This window comes from Lactuca serriola, chromosome 7 (genome assembly GCF_051521515.1).
Source record: "Lactuca serriola cultivar US96UC23 chromosome 7, Lser_US96UC23_V15, whole genome shotgun sequence".
Classification (NCBI taxonomy): domain Eukaryota; kingdom Viridiplantae; phylum Streptophyta; class Magnoliopsida; order Asterales; family Asteraceae; genus Lactuca; species Lactuca serriola.
Window position 1 is genome coordinate 158,314,071 of NC_136414.1, and position 10,548 is coordinate 158,324,618.

Genomic DNA, 10,548 nt, shown 5'->3' on the forward strand with positions numbered 1-10,548 from the left:
AATCCAATTGTTAATTGGATGTTTGTTTTGTTGTGATAGTTCGGGATTTTCGTGATCCAACAGTCGGAGGTTTTCAGTATGATTCAGCATTGCGATGTGAGTTGTCCTCGTTGTACTCTCGGATCGAAGGAACCAATGTCGGCCCTTTAGATTGTTATCCTGGTTTATCGTATGATTGAGTATTGTGGTGATTTGTTAGATGTGTATCCTGGTAGATAGGATGATGTTATGCATAGTGATCTGTTAGATCTGCATGTTATCTATTCGGTTATATGTTACCAGTTGCATGTTTTGAGGTAGTATGGTTGGGTTGAGACTGTGTTGCTTTGTGCTGTTAGTCAACAAACCTGGTAATGTTTATATCGGTATAATATATGTATGCTTATTTATTATGTATATGTCGACATGGTTTGTGTGTGTGGATAGATTGAGGCGGTCATGCTTTGTGCTGAAGGCTAACAGACCCATGGCAGCCCGGATAGAGTGAAGGCTTGTGAGGCGGAGCGGTCATGCTGAAGGCCCAGAGAACGGTCCAGACAGGCTGAAGGCCCGGTGAGGCGGTCCAGACATGCTGAAGGTTTTGTGAGTGGTCCAGACAGGCTGAAGGCCGGGTGAGGCGGTCCAGACAAGATGAAGGCTCTGTATGCATGTTGTTTGTTGTATATGTTATCGGTTATGTGATTGGTATTTTGGGGAAACTCACTAAGCTTTGTGCTTACAGTTTTGGTTTATGGTTTCAGGTACTTCAGTGGATCGTGACAAGGTGAAGGCGTGACCGTACACATCCTCACGTTTTTGGACTTATGATTTCTAGGAAACTCTGATAATGTGAATGTTTTAAAACTATGTTGAAATTGATTCTGGTTTTATAGTAATGTTTTGGAAACAATGGTTTTGCAAATACTTCTTTAGAAAAAGGGTTGTTTGAAAAGTTTAAATTTTATGAATTTTTATGGATGTTACATATCAGGTCACGACATGACCGTTAGGGGACACAATGTGACTAGCGCCTGTGGGGCTTTCAAGTTTGGATTGATTTTGACTATGACCTAAGTTGACCAAGTTTGACCTAAGGGTATTTTGGGAATTATGAGTTGTATTTGACGTTGGTTACTATTTGATGAATAGGTGACTGGTAGAGCTGATCTTCGTAGCAGTGTCTGTGCAGTGATCTTTTAATATTGAGAGATGAGTTTTCCTCACTGTAGTTTTGGGTCGAAGGCACCAAGGCCGACCCACTGGATTTGATATCCTGGAAATTTTAATGATGTTGTGTAGATTATGTGGTAGACGTGTGTGATTATCTGATGACTGTTGATATGTGTTAGACTGTAGATCTAAAGGACTACCTGCGATTTCTGGCTATATGATAAATTGTATCTTGAATATGTTTGTTATCTATTATATGTCGACACCGTATGTTTACGGTTGAGACTATATTGTTTTTTGCTATCAGTCAACATACCGGAGAAATCATACCGGTAGGTTGTGGGCTAGGGCAATCCAACCATGAGGTTGTAGGCCAGGGTAATCCAACCGAGAGGTTGTGGAACCAGTACGTTATATGCAGGGTAATGTAACCTAGAGGTGTAGGCCAAGGTAAGCCAACCGTGGGTCGTGGACCCATCATGCATAATTATATATGTTATATGTTTGTATGGTGGTACTTTTGGGAGGGGGGGGACTTACTAGGATTTGGCTTACAGTTTCAGTTTATTGTTTCATGTACTTCTTATAATCGTGGCAAGGCGAAGGCATGATCAAACACACCCTTTAGTGACATGTTTTTTTAGATGTTATGTTACACGGGTCTTGGGAAATATTTGTATTTGACACTTGGATTAATTTGGTTTTGATTTGAAAACAATGGTTTCTTTAAATGAAAATTTTTATCGTGATTTTGGGATGTTACAGTAGGCAGTTTTGAGGATAGGAGTGGGCTTCATGAATAGTATTTGGGTCCTGATGGTGTTAAATTTACCATTTAAACCCATCAAAAACCCATACAATATCTCCTTCTCTTTAGCTTCATTCAATCTTTTTCCAATATTGTAGTCACATTTATTGCAAGTACACCATGGGGAAGGAGAAACCAACTGAATATCATCACAAACACCCCGTAACTTGGTGTAATAAGCAGAAATTAACATACCTTCTTTATGGGTGCTAGTGAGAGATTTTTTTAATTCATAAGCTCTTGGTGCACTCTCTTTTCCAAATCTTTCTTGTAGATCAACCCGTATTGGTGATGTAGTGTTTGCATATTTTACGCTGCCCCTGATGTTCTTCTCCATAGCCGTGGTCAGCCATCCCTTCACAATCTCATCGCATCTCATCAATGGCATATAGTTGGATGATTTGTCTTCTGGTTTCTGAGTCCTCCCATCGATGTAGCCAACTTTATTTTTGGCGAATAGGAAATTCAACATCTCTTATGACCAATCAATGTAGTTGTTGTCTATGAGGGGATCGTTTACTTGCATTTGTCTTGGATAATCGGAGGTATGAATGTAGTATGGAGAATTGGCGTCAATGGTGTTGTTTTCGTTTTTGTTGGACGGTTCTTCTCCTCCGGGCATGATGAAGTCGTTAGAGGATTCTTAAGAGATAGATCCATAAGACCCGCTTTGATACCATAAAGACTGTAATATTGCCAAAAGCTAATTGATTTCATTCATGCCCAATGTTTAAATATTGAATAAAAACTTAATAAAAGGGAACGATTGGAAAAGATAATCTAGAAAAATCAAACAAGATAAACTAAGAAACTAGATAACTTGGTGGGCAAGAAGACTTGGTTAGCAAGATAAGGATAACCAATATCTTTACATTAATGATCTACATGATTACAGTATAAGTATATTGCATTCGCATTATCACAAAAGGTAATGAAGTCGCGTGACACAAGACAACGAAGTTCAAGAAGAAGGTTGTGAAACCAATCAGCTTCAACAATCGAATTATCATACCTTGATACTTAGCTTCGAAACTTAACTGGGAGACATAATATCATTTACACAACCAATAGAAAAAATTATCAATCCGAAAGACACTAATACCTAAATTAGACCGATGAGTTTGTTTCATCCCACCTTTTCTACATTAGTGCGACCAAACGTTCCACTAAAATCATGGGAAGTTGAAGGTCATGATATAGAGTGTTGAAAATAGTGAAGGATGTTTACAACACATTTATATAGGGTTTCTTAGGGAAACCATGCAAAACTTGTCAAGAATCAGAACAAATCTGATGGCACTTGCCAAGATCTGACGACCCTTGTTAGGAAGTAATGTGGATAACACATGAAACCAAAAGCACACAAAGATAGTATTTACGTGGTTCGATCAAGGTGATCTATGTCCATGGGCGGTAGGGGGTATTTTTTTTATTCTCAGAGTTCGCAAACACGGGTTACAAGTTCAATTCAACAGAGATTCTCCCTACTTACTAAGGATACAAAAGACACTTGACCAATGACTAGCAGACATCCTTATTTATAGACTACGGATCAAACCTAAAACCCTAATGGGCCAAGCCCATTAATCCATAAGCCCATGAGAGGTGTCAACCAATCATATTTTGCCATGCAATAGCTTCTAGAACCTTCTGTTGGATTAGTGTCTAAGTCCATAACTATTTTGGTATGTACTTGACCCGATGGTGCATGGTCCTTTTGGGTTGCCTTCACCAAAGCAACTTGATTGGAGAAATAAATAAAGAGAGAGAGGTTATTATGATTTATTAATATGTTATAAGAATAATATATTAAAGGAGAAATCATATTTGTTTAATTAATATTGGTCAATAATTAATTAAGAATTAATTTTGTGATCAAATGTAATTAATTAAACTAGAGGGGCTGAATTGTAATTATGTGATAGTTACAAAATAAGGTAAGAGTTATCTTATTATTAGGTTGGACGAATTTAAGGATATAGAGCCTTAGAATTCGAGTATGATAAGGATTCAAGGATTATCTTATTGGTTGCTTGGTGGATAAGCAACTAGATAAGGATAATGACTGAAACCCTATCTCTACACCTATATACACACCCCTAGGGTCATGAATTCGTGTATCCCTTCCCAAGAAGTCTTAGAGACGAATTCTAACCTCTCTCCTCTCTCTTTATACCTTCTCCATTTGCTCTTGGTGTTTGTAAGCCATTAGAGGAGTGACACTTGTGACTCTAAGCATTCCAAAGTCAATTCAAGGTGGAATTAGGATTGTTATTGCTACATAACAATCAAGGTAACATCTTAAACCTAATTATATGTTAATATCGATTTCCATATGCTAGAATTAGGGTTTATGGTCTTGGATTCAAAGCATGTACAATAGAGAAACCTAGATCCGAGCTTTAGGGTTTGTATGAGCACATAAGATGTCTTATGACCAAAACCCATCAGTGGTATCAGAGCCATGATTGGTTTCTATTGTATTGATGCTTGATGTAACTGAAAATCGAGTTTTGGCCTCACTGTTCGACCTGACTCAGTGAGTCACTCTTGGACTCGGCGAGTCAGCCCTACTCGGTGAGTTCCAGAGGGTGACTCGGCGAGTCGGTGCGTCAGATAGTGTTTATCTCGGGATTTCTTGCTGTTTTTGCATTGGGATAATTACCTAATCTAGTTAGATTAATATTAATCCGATTATATGATATATTTGACTATATTTTTAATCTAATTGAAGATATTTATCAATTAATAAGATAATTGTTTCCTTATAAGATAATTGATTAATTATTTTAAGTAAATTGATAAATTATTTTGCAAGAAATCATCAAATATGGATAATTATGTAATTAAATGTTAATTTGAATTATTTGTTATTTGATCCTTGTTGTTATGAAAAGCTTCATATTTGGCCCTTTAGGTTTTATAGTTTAAATTTGAACCCCAAAAGTTTTGTTGTTTTGAAATTTAAATAGTTGAAACCCTAATGTTTTGAAAAAGGTTTCAAAACTTGCCCTCAAGTTTTGGAATTTAAATTTTAATTAAATAGTTTAATTTTGATGCATATTTAAATTCTAAACCCTAATGTGTTGAAATGTTTCAAAACTTGCCCTCAAGTTTTGGAATTTAAAAGTTGATTAAAAGTTTAATTAGGAATGTTAAATTCTAAAACTCTAGTATTGTTTTGAAAAAGTTCACATCACACCCTTATGGTTTTATTAATTAATTAAAGTGTATAATTAAAAGAAGTTTAATAAATCCATAAAAAGTTTAGGTTAACCATTTAATAGAATTAAAAGTGTAATTGTTAAAGTTAACCACATAGTATTTTAAAAGTGTTAAAATACACCCTATACTATATATAACATTAAAAGTCTAACATTATATATGTGTATGAGTAAAAGTCAGTCTTACCGTTAGTAGGCCTCATTCACGAAGTTGGTCTATAAGGGGTGTTTAAGGAAATTGCCTATAAAATGGCGATTGAATGGGTATCCACTCTTACCCACCGCACTCTTGACTAGTGGAGGGTCGTTAGCCGAACAGGTAGTATAGGACGAAACCTTCCATTATAAGTATAATGAATTACTAAAGTAACTAAATGTTTTCATAAAATTCTCAATCTTAGTTACTTAGGCAAAAGTGAATTGATGCAATTCCATGAAATTACACTTTGTGCCCTTGCGAAGACGTTAGTGGAGCGTGTGTGGTTAACCGGCACACTAAATGGGTCTAAGCAAAGGTAGCAAAGGGTGACTCAATGTTTGTCATAGTTCGGTGGAGCGTGTGTGGTTTACCGGCACATCGAATAGGTGACTGTAACATGTGAGGGCACCATGTAAGTTTGCATGGTTATTCACACCCGCTTTGTGATCCTCGGCATCCCAGTCACAAACAAGAGGGGCATATCGAGATTTAAACATGCCATTGAAAGTTCAATGAATCTCAAAGGATCTAGGAGTTTTCATAGATCTAAAACTTAAATTTCTTTTTCGTTTTTCGTGGTAGAAATTAGTGAATCGTCATTCACTTACCTTCAAATATTCTGCAATTAGGGTTACGACATCCCTCTCCCGAGTTGTAGAATATTATGTTGGGTCCTAGCCTTAGTATCTCATTTGGGTGATTTACTAAGGACTCAATCTATCAACTAACTTGAATTCGTTTTCTCCCGTTTTGTAGATGTCAAAGTTCGACAACTATGGTCTTCTCAAATCCCGTGGAACAAGCATTCCACATGAAGATGGTATTCCACGATTCGATCGAGGAACAAGAAATCATGCTTCACTTCCTCCACCTCCTCCAATTGTTCTCCCTAACCCACAAGATCGAAGAATTGAAAGGTTCAACATCACTAAAGCCCTATTGGAAATGAAACATAAAGAAGGAAAGTCCGTGTGTGCACACGTCCTAGGGATGAAGTCACACATTGACAAGTTAAGAATGTTGGGATTCGTTGTCTGTGAGGAAATGGCTGTTGATTGGGTTCTTCAGTCACTTCCCAACTCATATAGTGAGTTCATAAGAGAGTACTATATGATAAACTACGACGTGACCCTTATAGATCTCACCTATATGCTTATTGCTGCTGAATCTGCAATGATTTGGCGCAATAGAAAAGCAAAGTTGATTGGTGAATCTGCCTTCGAGACCTCTATGGATATTGACAATGGCAACGAAAGACATGCTATGATCGAAAAGTTTGATCATAAGAGAAAGGCGATGTCTGAAGTAATTCCATGTCCTGTTCCAAAAGAGTCGATTTGCTTTTATTGCCAAGAGAAGGGGCATTGGAGACGAAGCTGCCCCATTTACCTAAGAGATCTAAGAGATGGGAGAGTCGAAACATATGGCTCTAATATAGGTAAAATCCATTTACTAACTCTTTTAAGCTTCTATTCTAGATTCTTAATACATAATGTAATAAGATTACAATTGATGTTTTGTAGGATCGAAGAAAAGAAAGGAAGCTTAAGGGAAGAAGTAAGCAGAATTTAACCGTGAAGGAATGGATTTCGATCGCGTTTCTCGAAGATTAGATTCTTGAGCTACTACTTAGAGTTAGAATTAGATTGCTAAGAAAATGTATTAGCATAAGTTTTCAATGAGTTGCATTGTAAGGACAAATTTTTCCGCAATAAAATAAATTTTGTTTTTAAATTTTATTTATTTATCCTTACAATGGCGTGTATGAAAAATTGATGTTAAAATGTTTCTATTATTAGCAATAATGGATTTGGTTCTTATTATGTTATGGAAAGTCGAGAATTTACCAAATAGGGAGAGTTTCTCGTCGCCCAAAGTTTCAATTGGACAGAAATTTGGAATCATGCAACTTGGTTGCACGATGAATGAGAAATTTCATATTTGGAAATTAGACTAATTCATTGACAAAGCGTCAAGTGAAGGACTAAGAGATCGAGCACACAATGTTGCGTGTTGATCAAGTCAACCATAAGAGTAACAATGATATTCGTCATGATTTACTAAAGGTTTAGTAAGTATGATTATACTTACAAGATTAAGTGTAATTTTGAATTGATTAAAGGGTTTAGATCAATAGCAGAACGAATAACAAGAATCAAGTAGGCAGAGAGATAAAAGTTTCTCCATTCTAAGAAGAAGGGAGAGTACCTTTTATGCTTTATGATAGGTCTTAATGATTAAGAACCATATCTCAATTGATCCTCTAAGTGGGTCTTAGTACAATTGTATGTCTAAGAAGAGGAATCAAGAATTGAAGAAATGGTTAAATCAACAAGTCAATCATACTTCGTTCCAATAACAAGTCTTAAAGTTAAGATTGTGACATTGAGTGAAAGGTATTAAGAAGGTTTGTAACTTTCATTAAATGTGGAAAGTTGAGATGTCTTGGATAAGACAAAGACCAACTAGGACCAATTTATGAAGTGTTTTGATAAAAGCTACACTAACTCTTGAATATTTGTTTGTCAAGAAATGGTTATTGACAAGAGAACCTTACATGTCAAGGAGTCAGTGGGAGTCTTAATTGTCTTGAAAGGTTTCAAGAACAAATCAAATAAACCTTATTGATCATCACTAGCACACGAGTTAAGGTTTACAACCTATCGTGATGACATTATTTTGATTCTGTGCCAATCCAACCGAGTTAATTATGCATGTGAGTTCTATGAGTTCTCATTTTGAACGCATAAAAGGCAAAGCACCTTAATCAATGAAAGGTACATTGATAGGAAAGGGTGAGCTGCTTAACTACTTGGAAGACATGGTGGGCAGCCGTGCTACCATAAGGCAAGAAATCAAGATTAAGAAAGTTCGATCCATATGAGTTTGAATTCGTCGTAAACTTTGGTTTTGACAAATTCACATGGATAGGAACAAATACACCGCTCAAATCTAAGTGTCATAAGATTTCCTCCTTCATGAAAATGATTGTGAAGAAATACTTTCACTAAGAGAGATTTTCAGAAGATAGTGATTGTAAAATTGCATTCTCAAATTCAATTATGGTTACGGCATCCCTTTCCATAATTTGAATTGTGAGGTTTGGCAATTAATCTTAAGTGTTTAGAAACACATATGAACCATCGAAGGCAAAGGTGTATAAGTTCAAAAAGCCTTGATAAAAGATTATCAAAGCATTAAGTATTAGAAACATGAACTTAAAAAATTCAATAAGTATTGATTTTTGAAAGTCAAGATGTTTATGAATACATGTCGAAGCTAGTGGGAGCATAAGTGTTATGTTTTATAATAATCATCATGATAGTGGGAGCATAAATGTTATGATTGTATGATGATTAAGGCAAGTATTGCAAGGCTAGCAATATTAATTATAGAAAACAAGAGTCATATCTTGCAAAGTTGTAAGAGTTGAAAGGTTGTTTTGCTATAATTAAGGGAGAGAATATTATGCTTCATTTCAAATCTAAAGGATTAGGTTGAGAAATGTTAATAAACTTAGTCAAGGGTACATAGTGTGTTCTTAAAATTTCGATTATGATTACGGCATCCCTCTTCACAATTCGAATTTTGAGAACATAGCAAATAAAACATTATGCGTCGTGTCCCATACGCTTCGGGTATAGGATCGATTGCAAATGCTTTAATGTTTGACCATTCTAAAATTTTCCAAATGTCGAGTGCATTTAGAGGGAAAAGGGACTAGAATTGGTTTTGACTAAAAACAATTAAACAACTATCAAAGGACAATCCAAAGTTCGACGAGGATTGGTCGCTTGTGAATAGTTGGAAGTATAGTATTGGAAAATATGGAAATGTTTCCATATTGGATGGACCATATCGACATCATTACGAATAGATAAGATTCTATTAAGAATGAGTTGTCATATGGAACATATGGAAGTGTGTCCATATTGGGAATTGAATATTGAGAAATCTATGACTAGATTAGAAACTTCTATGCAAAAGGATGTTCCAAGAATGTACTTTGAGTGAGAGACATCACGTCTATGGAATTGTCTTGTAACAATCCCCGATAGAGGACTTTGTAATATCATTGGCAATAGTCTTTGTGACTTTGGTGCAGTGACATTACGAAAGGATAAGTTGCATAGAATATTAGAATCTAGCATATTCTATAAGTAGCAAGAATTTGATATTCTTTGACTTATGAAAAACGGATTTGGAGTTGTGAAATGAGAAGGATTGGAAATGTGTTCAATGTGATCTATTTCACAAAGTAAGAACCATAGGTAAACATTGTGTGCATGCTAGGAGCATAGGACAAGTGTTGGAATTCAAGTAAGAAGTTGATTACCCGAAACTACAAATAATGAATAATCAATATGGTGATAAATAAAAGGTGTTTTTATTTATGCTCAAATGGTTGAGGCCATATGGGATTAGTATTATTCTTGTGTTTCACATTTGCATGTTTTGACTTCCAGAATAATTGAGTTTATTAAGAATAATCGAATTCTTCAAACGGGCCACAGTCGTTCATATGTTGGAAGTAGATATGAATGAAGATTGTCGTGAATTGGTGTGTGGATTGTCTAGAAAAGTATTAGACATAAGCAAATGTTTGCTGCAACGTTCATGAGTGCTTACGAATATGATTTGAGCATTGGATTAAACCCACGCTCACTTGGATCACTCCATGAATTGTATCACGAGTGATTGGTGAGACGATAACATCTTATATTCTTGAAACCGAGATGTGTGAGTTGTATCTTGCAAATCGGTTGCACATTGATAATATGTAAACGCGCTAGTAACTTGGTGTTATAAAACATATTGTTGTGTGTGATTTGGTTAGTGAGTGCAAGCAAGCATTGTATCAAAGTTTATCCATTCCTTTTATTCAAAGTAGGATAAAAGCGATATCTTTGGGCCCCTCGATGGTTTAGTGATGACAAACGTAAATGCTCGGTCGGGCTAGGGCTAATTTGATTTGTTCAATTAGTCAGTCGTCATAAATCAGAAATCGAGAAGTAGTACAAAGAGAATGATTTGAAATCATATCTCATATGATATCTAGAATGGAGGAATATATGATCCCTTATCTAAGGACACGCGTATTTGATATCATCAGAGTTGACAGCGGCTTTGGAAAGCTACGATTGCAGATCAGGATCCGAAGTCATACG